The sequence below is a fragment of the Phalacrocorax carbo genome, chromosome 1, assembly GCF_963921805.1.
Source record: "Phalacrocorax carbo chromosome 1, bPhaCar2.1, whole genome shotgun sequence".
Classification (NCBI taxonomy): Eukaryota; Metazoa; Chordata; class Aves; order Suliformes; family Phalacrocoracidae; genus Phalacrocorax; species Phalacrocorax carbo.
In genome coordinates this window covers 69,576,391-69,590,563 of record NC_087513.1, presented here as the reverse complement: position 1 = coordinate 69,590,563, position 14,173 = coordinate 69,576,391, and the positions used below count along the sequence as shown (strand labels likewise).

The window sequence follows — 14,173 nt, the reverse complement described above, 5'->3', positions numbered from 1 at the left end:
GGGCCTTGCCCGCACGCCCTCCGCCCCCCGCCTCGCCAACCGCTCCGCGCTCGAGGCGGGGCGGGGCCGAGCCGAGGCAGCGGTAGCTGCCAAGGTGTGCGCGCGCGCCGCCGCCACTGATTCACCCGCCCCCTCCCGCGGCGGGCAGGGTCGGGCCGCTCCGTTCCGCGAGGGCAGCTTTCCCCCAGCCCCGCGGCAGGGGCACCTCGGGCTGTGCCGAGCCCGCCACCGCCGCCCCCGGAGCAGTATGAGGCGAAGGTAAGTGCGGCGGTGGGGTCCCTTCTCCTCCGCCGCCGCCCCCGGGAGGGGAGGAGGGCGGGCTCCGTGGCGGCGCGGCGCGGCAGGGCAGGTGGGGTGGCCGCTGCCCGGTCGCGCCAGCGTGGGGGGGATGTCTCCCGTGGCGGCGGCGGATCCGCTTCATCCCTTGGCAGCGCCCGGGGAGCGGCCTGGCGCGGCGCCCCGGGCGCTGGCAGCGGCGCGGTGGTCTGTGTGCGGCGGCGGGCCGGGCCGGGGGCCGTGCGGGCCCGAAGGGAGCGACGGCGGCTGGGGCTGGCAGAGGGCGGCGGGGCACGGCACGGCGCGGCCGCGAAACCCGATCCCCGGGGCGGCCGGTCCTTACCGGCTCCCCTGACCCCAACGTGGCGCCGGGGAGGATCGAGGCGGTGGCGGCCGCCCCGGGGGCCCCCGAGCGCTCCCTCGGCGTGGGGGTGGCTCAGCGAAAGGTATTGGAGCGCCTCCGTCCCCTCGCCCCGGGCTGAGGTGGGAAGAGGAGAAGGAGGTGGGGGGCAGCGGTGGCAGCGCCTTGCCCGCGGCCGGGTCCCCTCGGGGTGCCGCGATGGCGTGCTGCTCCTTCCCCGTGGCTTTATGGCTGGTAGCCGCCGTGGGGGTTGCCCTATGCCGCGGGTGGGCTTCCCGGCGGCGACGGCCACCTCCTGACAGTGCCCTGTCGTCAGGTAGATAGCTTGTGACACCCCCCACCAGCGAAACTGCGGGAAGCGGCTTTGCTGTATACAGGCTGCTGCTTGTCCCGCAGACCTAAGCCTTTAGCGTTTTTGTTGTTATTGTAGGTATGGTCAACATAAGGGATGTCTAGCTTTCTAATGCCTTTGTCTCTGTTCTGCCTCTTTTTTGGTGGTGGTTTTTTTTTTTGGTGTTTTTTTTTTTTTTGTTATATGATATGGGCTTAATCTCTGTAGGCTGTTGTCCTAAAATGTGTTTAGGGTGTTTGTTAGACTACTTAGCAGGGGAAACTGATTCAAAACATAGGATTCCTTCTCTTATTATAATAAAAACCTGCTTATGCATTCCCTGTGACAGCTTCATTCCATATTCCAAAGAAGTCATCTCTTACCTCATGAAGTCATCCATTTAAGGTTAGTCCTGTGCAGCCATCGACAATAACTTCTTGTTGAGATGGAGGAATACTTTTTGAGTCTGGCACTAGAAAAATTGCCACTTCCCTTGTTGATTCTGTTGTACTGCTTTGAAAGGTTTACAGACTGAAGGATCTGTGGGAAATCTCTTTGAGTGTTAGGCTTAAGGCTTAAATTTAGGGTCCTAGTTATTGTGCCCTTTACGTGTAGTGGGTCGGCACTGGTGTAAGGGGCTTAGGGAAAGCTGAGCAAGTAAATGGCCTCTCAGTGGACAATCTGGATATACAGAAATGCACTATCTGTTAGGACCCTTTTTAGTTACAAGCTTTGAAAGCTACAAATTAACTAAGCTTAAAAAACCCCAGTAAACAGGATTTTCTGTGTATGATCAAGAACCTACTCAAAATAGACTTATTTTCCCAATAGTTGTGCTAATACCTCTTCCTGCATTTCTTTTAGAAAATGTGCTTATTCTACTTCTTTTTCACTGTCACATTTTCAGCACTTGTGTTTGGGTTGGTTGTACTGCAGGGATGTGTTTGGTAAAAATAACTCTTTGCATGGGAATGAACTTCTTTAATCATGGGAATATTTCTACTGGTCTAAGAGTCTAAGAAATCTTACTTCCACTAAACTAGGTTTAGGGTTAGACTGAAGTTGGCAGTGTCCTTTAAACCAGCCAAAAGTCCACTCCACATTCATCTCCAGCTGAAAATGAAGACGTCACACTACAGTTAAGAAAACAGAGATGTTTGTATTTAGCTTGAAGCTTGCTATGAAGTACTTGTGCCCAAGAACACAGATGGATGTAACTAGATATACTAGACTTGTATTCATTCATGTCTTAAATTACAGTTGGAAGGTACACGTTACAGATAATTGGTGAGGTTGGAAATCTTTTAGTTCTTAAATTAATGGACGGGGACCTCCTCTGAAATGTTATAGGACAACCATAACGATTTTTCTTTTAACAGTTATTTATGAATATTTGTGCAGAAAAAATAACTAATGGTTACAGTGATTATGAGTGACATGTATCTGAATTTCAATTTTCAATACATTTGAATACAAATCCTGTTCCTGCCTAATCCTGTGTGTAAGAAGGGATCTGTAAATAGTGTATGACTGTATATTCCTGGTCTAAACCTAAACACAGCTGGTTGAGGTCAGGATGACATTTTATTCTAAGCTTTCTTGCCTCTCTGGGATTCATATATCCTGCACACATGCCTCACATGAGAAATCTTAGTTATTTTGCAGGTGCAGGTCTCCTTTGATAAAGAGTACAGCCCTGTTACTTTTCCACGGGAGAGCTTGAGTTACTGTTGTACACATGGTAATGCAGAGCTGATGGCATGTCCCTTCTGGAGAAAGCTGAATCAGAATTGGTCCTTAGTTGGATGTGCTGCTCTCATCTTGAAGGATTTCAGAATGACTTATCAGTCACTTAAGTAATCTGTGAATGGATTAGGTGTTTTTTTCCTCCTTTGCAAACACAAGGGCTGTCTTGCCAATGTAATCTAAAGAATAGTATTCAGAGTAGCTCTAGGTAAAGGGAGAGGGAGAACAGTCCGTGCTGCTGCTGGCTGTCTTTGGTAGAGACAGAAAACTTCCACTCTCTCTTGACTGTGTCACAGGAAATTGCCAGCGAGAGCAACAGCAGAGCCTATACATGGTCTTTCTTTGGTGTTATGGCTTTTGTGCTATTACTCTAGAGAAAGCTTAGGCAGCTGTGGTAACAGATTGGTCAAAACTTATTTCTGCCATGCAGCTTCCAGCCCTGATGTTTTAGGAATCTGTTCTCTGCCAGTAGATCTAGATCTTAACAGCCTGGGGTAGAAAAATCCTTTGGTTTACAGCTGAGGCTAGGGCTATGCTAAAACCTTCCATCAGTGTAGCTGTCGATCAGGGGTATGATCTGTTTTATGTAAGGTCCTTTCACAGATTCAGTTGTACAAGTAAAGAACATGTGTGATATTAGGGCTTGTCTTAACACTGTGGTTTGTTGTTAATATATGGGTGTGAAATGCCGCTTTGCCAACATACTGTATGACTGTTCTAATACTGCTGAGATATTCCTAGTGCGGACGTGATACGAGAGGGTTTTCCTGGGCTAGTGCTTTTACTGTAGCAGATCATAACAATAATCTAACCTTTCATTTAAAAATTTCCCACTGGTAAGTCCAGGAAGTAGCTTTTTGCATGAGCTCTGCCAGGGGAGCCTGGCTTGTGTTTTTTTAGTCTTCTGGCAGCACTGGGGCCTAGAACTGACCTTAACCTTGCAAACTAGCAGGATGTAACTGAGATGTCAACTACAAAGATGCTGTTCCTAATTGGATGGGTGGAAATAAAGCAGCAACGATGCTGATCTGGTGTTCATGCTGCTATTTGGAAATGATGTGATAAGACACAAGAGGCAGTCGCTATTTATTTACTAGGAGGGGAGCACAAAACAGTGGGCACAGAGCAAGAGGTAAGCTAGCATAGCAACATCAAATCACCACCCCTTCCTTCCTTTTTCTCCCCCTCCCTCCCCTAGCTGAATGACATATTCTGTTGTAATTGCACAAGGGAGAGGGAGACAGGGAAAAGTGCATCTGGAAGAATCCAGGAATGTATGCTCTGAGGAACAAGATCTGCATGTAGACGGTGTTGGTGAACGGTATGAAAACATTTGGATTCCAACTGAGTGGGACATGCAGTCACTGAATTATTTATTGTCTGTTCCCACAGTCTTCTCCTAATTTTGAGGTAGTTGGAATAGATAGTTGATAGGGCTCTAACAGCATTTCGTTTCTTTGTGAAAACAGTAAACTGACAGGGATCATAGCTCTTCTTATTATCCTGCCTGTATTGTATCTTGATTTGAAGAGGCACTGTGATGCTCTTATGTATGCAGTGGCTTGTGATAGAAGTTCAGTGCCCAGATATGGGAAACAATTTAAGGAAAGGAAGGTTGCTCACCTGTGTGGGCAGCCTCTCTTCTGACACCCCTTCTCCCCGCCATTTTCTTTTAAAGTTTAATCAAGGAGCTATTATTTGGCTTGGTAGCAAGAGGAAACTGAGGGATGTTTTTCTTTCTTTCCTGAGGTATTGAAATTGACTCAGTTCAAATGTATTCAGTGAGACTAGGAAAGGAAATGCAAGTTCTTGCTCTTCGTAGAAAGCAGTAAATTAACAGTAGAATTATTTCGATTTCAGGAAAGAGGAACCTATTTCATCCCACACTTGCTACGGAGAGTTCATAACTTTTCTGCTAAAGGTGTGCAGTAACAGCATAGCTTCTTGTTGAAGACAGAAACCTAATTGCTCCAATAGAGATCAACTGCTCAGCAACTATTGTTATTGTAATAGACAACATGAGAAACCGCATTTCATTTTTGAGAAGGGATGCTGAAGAAAGCTATGGAAATTGTGAGCAAAACCTTTTTACTACATTCCTGTCTCTCTCAGCCTGTCATTTCTGCCTTCTCCTCAGATCTTTATCTGGGTTATAGGTTAACCTTTTTCATTCTTTCTCCATGTCATCTTTGAGATATGATCTTTTGTGTCTAGCCACATGGTTAAAACTAGTCTAGGCTGCCCTCACTTTGAGTCTGGATTTCTTTTTGACACTTAACTGTTCAAAACGATGACAATTTTTACTGAAAGTGTTGGTTGTTTTTTTTTGTCTGCCGTAAAGAATTTTAGCAAATCATTCCTGTGCAAGGTCCCACGACTACAGACATAAGCTAGTTTTCTTCTTGATCCTTTTTGACTGTCATCTAGAGTGGCATACTGTGGAGAATTTGACATGTAGTCCTGCCTGCTAATGCTGCTAACTTTTAGGCATTTGCCTAAAGCCGTGTCATGATCTTTCTGTACCTTGTTCATCCTGGAGGAAGAATGGCAGATGGACACTTTTCACCCACCGTGAAGAAGAGTCCTATAAATGTCTATGGAGCTAAGTCATCTTCTGCCTTCAGAACTTCAGAGAGGTTCTTAATATCCTCCCCTGCCATGAGCTGATTGAACCAGAACAGCCTAGCAGTGGACTAAGTAGGCTGCTGCTTATCTTCATGAGTGTTTTTGCCTTTTTGCTGTCTTCCCTTCTTTCTTTAGATCCACTTTTTCAGCAATCACCTTATCCCTTGAGTTGGAATCTCTGTATGCAAGAGGTGCGTTTTTTCTTGTTCTGCTTCTATGTAGCATATTCCGTACTGGTGCTCTGGTTTACACTGGTGATCTCAAACGTTATTGTAGGATTCAAAACAAAGGTAAAATCTTGCAGTTGTCTGTTCCAACATCAGTCCAGGAATATATGTCTTACATTATGGGTCTTTTGCTATGTTTGCCTGCATTAGGATTCTAGTTGTACAGCTTAATTAAAATCTGGGAAATAACCCACTTACTGCATAAGCTTCCTCTTTGGCTAGCAGGAAAATGGTTCTGTATTACTGCTTTCTGTCCTGCTGTTCAGAAATTATTCTTCTGAATCTGCAGTGCTTTGAAGTGAGTCAAGGCTTTCTGAGAGCTGATGTGGTTGAGGGAAGAGGACATTTTGGTGCATTGAAGACTTCTAATAAATCTCTTCCTTTCAAGCTTTACTTAGTTATATCTTTTGTCATCATGGCTGTGAGATGCTTTGGAATGAACTTTGGGTGGCACGTCTGAGGAAGTCTTTGGGCATAATCTTCTACTCTTCTAAGTAACTTTTGAACTAAAGTGACTTCATGGGTAGCATAACTTTTATAGTGACCTCCCTTTAAATTAAGATCTCTTTACCTTGAGTCTGTGGGGAAGCTTTTTACGGGAAGTTAAAGTGCAGGCAGAACAGCAACACTTTTGTGGGATCATATCTTGTTATCTGTGCCATGCAAGTAAAAGTGCTTGTGGCTGCGTGAGTCCTATCTAACACTTCTATCTCTTTACAGCCTTGGTGGAACTGGTTTGGTTTAACGGGATGGTTGGGAGGCCCTTCTTGCCCTTCCCTTAAGTCTTTCCAAATACGCTGTATATACTTACACAACTGTTAAAAAGGGCTTCTCTTGTCAGGTCCTGTGGAAAGGATACTATAAACCCTGCTCCATTTTTATGAGATACTGAAGCTTGTAGTGATTTGCACCCCTTAAGGCTTGCTTACATTTTTCCAGGGTTTGTTAAAGAAATGAATCTCAAGGCAACAAGAAACCAGATTTAGCTCGAACCCAGTTAAAGAGCTCAAAACCAATTGATACCTATCCAATGATAACCATGTAATAGACTGCTCTGGACCTCGTGTTGAGAAGTGTCCTCCAACACTTGCAACATCATAGTTATGTGGCTGAAGAAATGAAAGGGAGGACAGTAGACTTTCTCATCTCCTCTGTTGTGTGGTGATCTGCACAGAAATGAGGAAGCAGGTGTTTGCCTAGGAGTCTTGCTTTAAAGACTCAAATCCAAGAATGTTTCACTAACATTTTTTTTTGTAGGAGAAAGTTATTTCTTTAATAACAGTCTGTGTACATTGTGTATGGTACTCCATCTGCTATAAATACAGTTCTGCTCAGTTTGAGAAAGAAAAGCCAGATTAGAATGTGTCAGGAAAGGTGAACAGTTTTGGGAAGCGTGGTATGCTTTTGATGATTCACCTAGCTGTGCTAAATCACTAATTAAGTGACTGTCCTGATTTCGGCTAGAGTAGTTAATTTTCTTTCTAGTAGCTGGTATAGTGCTGTGTTTTGGATTTAGTATGTGAACACACTGATGTTTTAGTTGTTGCTAAGTAGTGCTTGCACTAGTCAAGGACTTTTTCATCTTCCCATGCTCTGCCAGGTACACAAGGAGCTGTGAGGGGGCACAGCCAGGACAGCTGATCCAAACCGACCAGAGGGATATTCCATATCTTATGATGTCATGCTCAGTATATTAACTGGGGGGAGTTGGCTGGCGGGCAGTGATTGCAGCTCAGGGATTGGTGGGTTGTCAGGTGGTGAGCGGTTGTATCTCTTGTTTTTGCCCTGGGTTTCACTTCTCTCTCTCTTGATATTTTCCTTTTCATTACATTATTATCACAATCCATTATTAAGAAATGATTATTAAGCTGTTCTTATCTCAACCCATGAGTTTTCTTACTTTTGCCCTTCTGACTCTCTTTCCCATCCCACTAGGGTGGGGGGAGCGAGCGAGCGGCTGTGGTGTGTTTAGTTGCCTGTCAGGTTAAACCACGACAGGCTCCCACTCAGAATTCTCTAGAGCTGTGCCTCTTTCTATGTGGATTTTAAAGACAGACTGGTTTGGAGTTAGCTGTTGTGTATAGTTTCCTTGGTGAGCCTGGGGAGGCCAGTGCCTCTCACCTGGTATTTGAAGTTTCTTTTAGATCCTGTTAAGTATCTTTTGTCTTGCTGCTTATAAACATAATCCAAGCATACTGTGGACTCTCTAGGGAGAGTAGGGCTTCTTACATATTCAGGAAATATAGGAAAAGGCTGGGTGCCAGTGATACCTGGTATGCTTCCAGTACTTCAGAAACAGAGCCTTTTGTACATGTGAAAATGGAGGAGTTATCCAGAAGGTGACAGCATCAGTAGCAGATCTCCACTGGTAATTCTGCACAGTGATGCTATTCAGTGTTCCCTCGGAGAGAAAAGACAGGTGGGCTACAGCTGAGCCCATCATTGTACGATATACTTTTCTTGTTGCTTTTGCATTGCATATAACACCTGTTGCATTACACATGCCTAGAGACCCACCCAGTACTCTGCTGTACAAATATTGTATTAAAACATAGTAAAGAAGTCCCTGCTCCATTATTATTTTTTTTATTTTCTTAAATAAAGCAGATGAGAGTGGAAGAAAGCAGATATGATTTTTCTGTTGATGTTCAGAATAGCAAATGCTGGGAAGTTCTGAGTTCAGCATATTGAATAGAATATTATTTGACAGTGGATTTATTTCAGGATGTGAACCAACCTTCAAATCATTCACTGGGACACTGCATGATATATGATGCTGCAAAATATAAACTCTGTGGGCTTCTGAAGAGGTATGTATCTGTGAGAGGTATATATTTGTGTTATCTGGGAACCTTTGTCTTGGAATAACCGGTTTGCATTTGGGGCAAATGTCCCTGACACATCCTCCCTCATCTCTAGCTCCACTCAGTGGTGGAGCTCATGGTCAGGCTTCATGACACTGAGTGGACTTGCTTCTGAACTGTACCTCAGGCACCTCTCTGCACTCATGCCACACTTGTTCCCATTTCCCTGGTCTCATATCCTACCCAGGCAGTAAGTGATGGGATTTACTAAAACCAGAAGAGGGGTGAGGTATTCCAGGTGGCCAGCTTGTATGCAGAGCCAATGCCACAGTCTGCTGATACAATCCTTCATACAGTTGTGGTCATGAGTGTATTCACATGAGGGGAGGGAGGAGGTTTCTCATACATGTTCCCTCCAGGACAGGAGGAAGACCTTCGTTGATGAGTATGCTTTGTGTACAACATGCAGACCTGGAGGAGATGAGAGAGGGGCTACTTGTTTGGTTTTTGATGGTACTTTTCTCTCCCGTCTCTTTTTGTACCCTTCCTACCCAGTGCCTCCCTAAGATGCAGAGCCTTCTCCTGGCCATGGTCAGACTGAACTTCAGTAGCACTGGGGAGGGAGCCTGGCATCCCATCAATGGTTGACTGTGTTTCTGGTATCTTATCCTTGCATCTCAGGGCATGGTGCCACTGGAAAACTGGCTTTCTTGACTGCCATAGAGAGCAGAGTGCGCTGTTCAGGTTCATTATTCAGTGTTCCTTCTGGTTTCCTCCTCTTACATGTTTTCCTTCCTTTAATCCACTGCCCTTTCTTTCTGTTTCATGTTTCCCACAGGCTCCCCCCCCCCCCCCACCGGCTGTTTACTGTCTTACCCTTCGTTGGTGCATGGAGGAGAAACTACTGAATCTTGTTAGCAATAGCCATAAGCATGTTCTTAACAGGGGAAGCCAGCAGGAACATAGAATGTGTCCAGGGCATGTCTTGTGGACTAGATTAGCTGTGCAGTTTGCTGTAGTATTTTCTTGGAATGGAATTGGTTAATATTAATTTAGAAATGGTATAGTCTGAGCTGTGATCTAAAACAGCTAAATTGCTTGGAGGCTGTCACTTGAGATGTTTGCTTCCTCTGTAGGAGAATTCTTCTGCTAATGTGCCCTTTTGTGGACGATTGTCTAGATGTCTCATCAGTCTAGAGAGGCTTGGTTTTACTGCTGTGTGCTCTCTGGAGAGTTTATTTTTAAATAGTTACTGAAGCAACAGTCTTGTAAAATGCTGCAGTGCTAGGATAGAAGGAATTAAAATGTTTAGTAATCCTCTAAAAGGATAGATTGAAAAAATATATTTGTCTCTAAGGATAGCTGAAAGTGTTGGTGAAACTGTTCTAGAAGACTCGTTTACTTCATGATTTGCTTCCTCAAAACTCTTCTACTATAGCTTAAATTGTAGACATTGCCAAACTGAAATATTGTCAAAACCAAATGTTTTATTTCAAGAACTGTTGTGTACTATCCTTCATTCTCTGCTATAAAAAGGTAACGTATTTTCGCCTGTGATGAATTCTGCCATCTTAAGATGGGCTGCATCTTGAGATAGTCACCTTGGAACTGTAGCTCCCATGGAGCAATAAGGTGCTATTACACAAGCAGAATAACTTTACTTTTCCAAGGAGAACCATTTTGTAAATCTTCCTTCTTTGTGCCAAAAACCTGGGGGACTTTACTGTTTACCCTCTGCCAGAAAACTTCCAAGAAAATATTTTTCTAAGAGGTCAGATTTCCTTATGTTGTACTCCTGCAGCATCGTAGCGGTTCTACTTTGTATAATTTTCTTTCTTAATCTAAAGTCTTCAGATGAGTTGTGTCAGTACAACAATTACACTTAATGAAGTTATTGTATTCCTTTGAAATCATGTCACTGATAAATCAGATGATTAATCAAATGTTGCAGAATGCCACCTCCAAATATAAGGGCATGTCTTTTTCCAAGTCCTCATTCCTTTGCTGCTCTACTCCTGTACTCTTCAACTATTACAAAAGGCCCTTTGTTGTTCATTTGACTGTTAAACTACGCTTATTTTATGCTTCATCAAACTCTCAATGAGCTCAAGGTTTATAATATCAAAAGTCTGGATCTCCAAGGGTGAAAGAAGCTAACAGGTTTCGGAAAACAGGATCAACCAGCATACAAGAAAACATCCCAGGCAGTCAAGGCTTTTTTTGATGGTAGAGGACAATGGTGGTGAATTCTTTATTATGCATTCGTGCAACCCATGATGATAACTTACAGGCATGCTGTTTTCTCAGTCAGTGTCTGCTAGTGAGTTCAGCTATCGGGCATAGTGCTTGGGTTCTAGACTTTTAAGAAAGCAAGGAATTTCAGAAACACGAAGTATAACAAAGCTGGAAGAGAAGGGAGTGAAAAGAGAGGAAGGGACAAGATGGCTGAGTAGGTTCAAGATGCATAGGTCAGACTTGACCCGGCACGCAATTGTCTGCTGTGCACTAGCTAGTCTTGGTTCCTTTTCCTGTTGATGTCACAACAGAGGTGGATCTTGCAGGGAAGACTCTGAAATGGACTGGCAATAAAGCACTGTGAGATTAACGCAGTAAATGCAGATGAATGTTAATTTCTTCTGTTGGATTTGAGGATGAATTGCTTTACAATGCTGTGCTAATTATGGCAATTCAGGAAATGATTCACAAGAGTCAGTAGCTGAGTGTGGTCCTTCTAACAGCTGTTTTAGCTGAAGCTAGGTCGACGAGAATTGTGTTTCATTTGCTGCAATGGCAATTGCAAATGCTCAATTTTAATTCCTACAACTTGACTGAATGGAGTCCTCTGACATCTGACAGAAGAATAGGAGCAGCCTTCAGCCTGTCTACAAAGTCAGACACTTTGGCTTGTATTTAGAAAAGCTTCTTTACAGTGGTATGGGCTAGAAGGCTTTTTCAGTGCTGTAAATTAAATGCTAGGCTGAGTAACACAATCATGACATTTAGTGTTAAGTTATACTGCATATTACACAATTTTACTGGGGTTTGCTGCTTGCTTCATCGTGTAGGCTCCAATATGGAGGCAATATGCTTAATAAGTATCAGGGAGTCTGAGATGAAGTAGTTTATGTGATCCTGTTCTCAAATGCAGTAATGACTTAAAATATAGAATATATGGTTTTTTCAGTTATAAAGCCCCTATATTCTCCTGTTTTCCCAAGCAGAAATCCAAAAGATACTAGTGTTCCCATTGATGGGATAGATCCTGCTGTGCAAAATACAAATTGCTGTGACATATTGGAGTTAACGCCACAGTTACGTGCAGCAAGGCATGCTGTGTCTATGGCATTTCAGTTATGACAGCAAAATCTTTAGGTGGCAAGAACAAGGTCATGGGTGTGAGATTAACTTGCATACAGCAGTCCTTGTTGTGGAAAGGAATGTTTGGCAGGCATTAACTCCTTATAACCTGATAGTATTCAGGTACTGCAGAAAAATTTTCCTTTCTGTGAAGGTCTTAAAAATAGTGGTGATATGAACCGTAGCCACGCCCTTCGACTCTGGGTTCAGATGGGCTTTTCTTTAGAGGTGGAGGGGGGAAGACCATGATGGGCTGACCAGGCTTTTGGTAAGCATGTTCTAATTTGTGACAATTTACTAGAGCACTGAAACTGCACAGCACCTCATTGCCGGAGTGTGTCCTCACCTACAGCATCTAGTTGTTATATCTTAGAATGGTTATGGGAGGCTAGTGGTGGAAATGAGCTGTGAACTTCTCTCCCAGGCAAAGTTCTGACCAGAAGGAGTTAAAACCTGGAGAGGAATGAACTGAGGTCGGCAGCATGAATAGTCTGTTCAGTAAATAATTCTCTTTGTATACTGACTCCATTCTTTCACTCATTATTTGCTCCACTTACTCTTTTCCCTTCCTACACTACACACACACACGCTATTTTTCTGGCTTTATTATTCTCTCTTGCCCTAGTTATCACCTTCCAGTGGCCACTTGTCACTGTGACCCACCCTCTGGCGAAGGGAGCTGTAGATGATAGGTTTACTCTGAAAGAACCACCCTCAATCTGGGATGGACACCTATGTTCAGCTTAGAAGATGCAAGGCTGTTTTCCAGCTGCTCCTGCGAGTCAGCTTGCTCTGAGCACTGCAGTGGCTGTACAGAATGCAGCATGCAGGAGGGAGAACGCCGTTCAGCCATACACAGAAGAAGTAAGAGCTGTTACCCACCTTTTATCCTGCCTTGGTGGCAGGCTGTGAGCCCCTGGGTGAGTGAACATCTGGTACGTGGCATGTGTTGTTCCAGGATTGGTGGGGAATTCCATTAAATAGCTGTGCTGTTACTGAGAATTTGGGTAAATGTAGGATGAAGCACTGGTTAATGCTAGAGTCTGCAAAACACAGCAGGCTTTGATGCTAGTGCTTGGACATGATGCTATGAAAAGGGAAAAAGCTTTTAAGGGTCCTGTATCTGAGGATCCACAGCAACCAGCTAGAGGAAGAAAGTAGGATTTTGGGGGTTGAGTGACCTTGAAAGTCTGCTCCAGTGAAACAATCCATGTGTGACTGGTGTTTAGGAAAATATGTTCTGGGAGGCCCTTTTGTTAGGGGGGAGCAGTTTAAATGTCCTGCATCTGTTCAGAGATCCATTTTGATTTTTCAGTGAAAGTGTAATATATGCTGCTTGTCACCTTTGTATGTGATCTTGTAAATGCTGCTATCCCCAGGCTCCTGAAAGATGTGCTGAATCTATTTTTGAGGGTATTAAATTGACTTTAAAAAGCACCACAGACATGATGAAATAGATGCTCAGTGGGTGTACTGTAGCATGGTAACTGTTGAGAAGATAGCCCATGTATCATCATAAATATACACTTTTGGGCTGGGGGGACTTTGGTTCCACACTGCTTAGTGATCTATGGTCCAATAATTCTTGCCTCCTGTTGGAGCACAGCCTCTGTGTTCCTTCCCTTTCCCTTGGGGTACTGTTTGCTTCATTCTTCCGAGATTTTTATGCTTTCCATTGTGTTTTCTTAAATGAAACGGCAACTCTAGAAACAAACAAAATTCCTTTCTTGCTTGACTTGTGCTTTTCACTTATAAAAATGATTTTCCTTTCCATGGTATGGCAGCATTGTTAAAACCAGGACTTTTCTCAGCTAAGCTGACTGCAGAGCCAGTGGGGTAAAGTGAACATAGTGCTTGCTATGAGGGTTGTGTTTTTTCCCCTGGGTTTGAATATTGATAGTAGCGAAGTTACAGATCTGAGGATTCTAAATCAAGACAACTGTTCATTGTTGTCTAAACAGACTTTAGATACAGCTTTCCTATAGCTACATTGTTCAGTGAAGTGCATTCCTTTTCAGTAAATAGACAGGCTTTAAGGCTCTCAGGTTCTTCAGATCTGAAACAATAGAAGCAATAATTAAAGCTAAATACAAGAGGAAAACAACTACCAAGGGGGAGATTTTTAGGAGTGTCTTGGGCAGTGTCCTTACCTCCAGCTGCATTTTTTCTTTTTTTTTTTTATCCTAGGGTGCTGTGTCCTCTTCTCCTCTTGTCACACAGCACAGCTGTCTGGGCGTGCATAAAGAGTCTGATCAGAAAACTGATCTGGGTTTAAAAATAGTCTTGTTGGAATAAAAGGGAACCTGGTCAGGTTTACTGTGGGGTCCCATAGCTGTTTTAATGGCTTTACTAGTCAGATGGGGATGGCTTTACTAGTCAGGTGGTAAAGTGAAGAATAGGGCTACTGTCAGTGCTTCTTGGGGTACTGGGAAGCACAGTGAGTGGC

The 14,173-nt window shown here is 43.9% G+C and overlaps 1 protein-coding gene across 3 annotated transcripts in view; it reads left to right on the top strand.

Moving 5' to 3' along the window:
* The first annotated feature begins 62 nt into the window (after positions 1-62).
* Positions 63-14,173, top strand: part of MICAL3 (microtubule associated monooxygenase, calponin and LIM domain containing 3) — a 167,782-nt gene continuing 153,671 nt past the window's right edge. For 2 of the 3 annotated variants that reach the window (XM_064458725.1, XM_064458716.1), the window contains exon 1: positions 65-258. The gene's annotated coding sequence lies outside the window, so the exon portion shown is untranslated. Of the gene's footprint in view, positions 259-14,173 lie in introns of all 3 variants that reach the window. The other variant, XM_064458735.1, reaches the window with a different exon arrangement.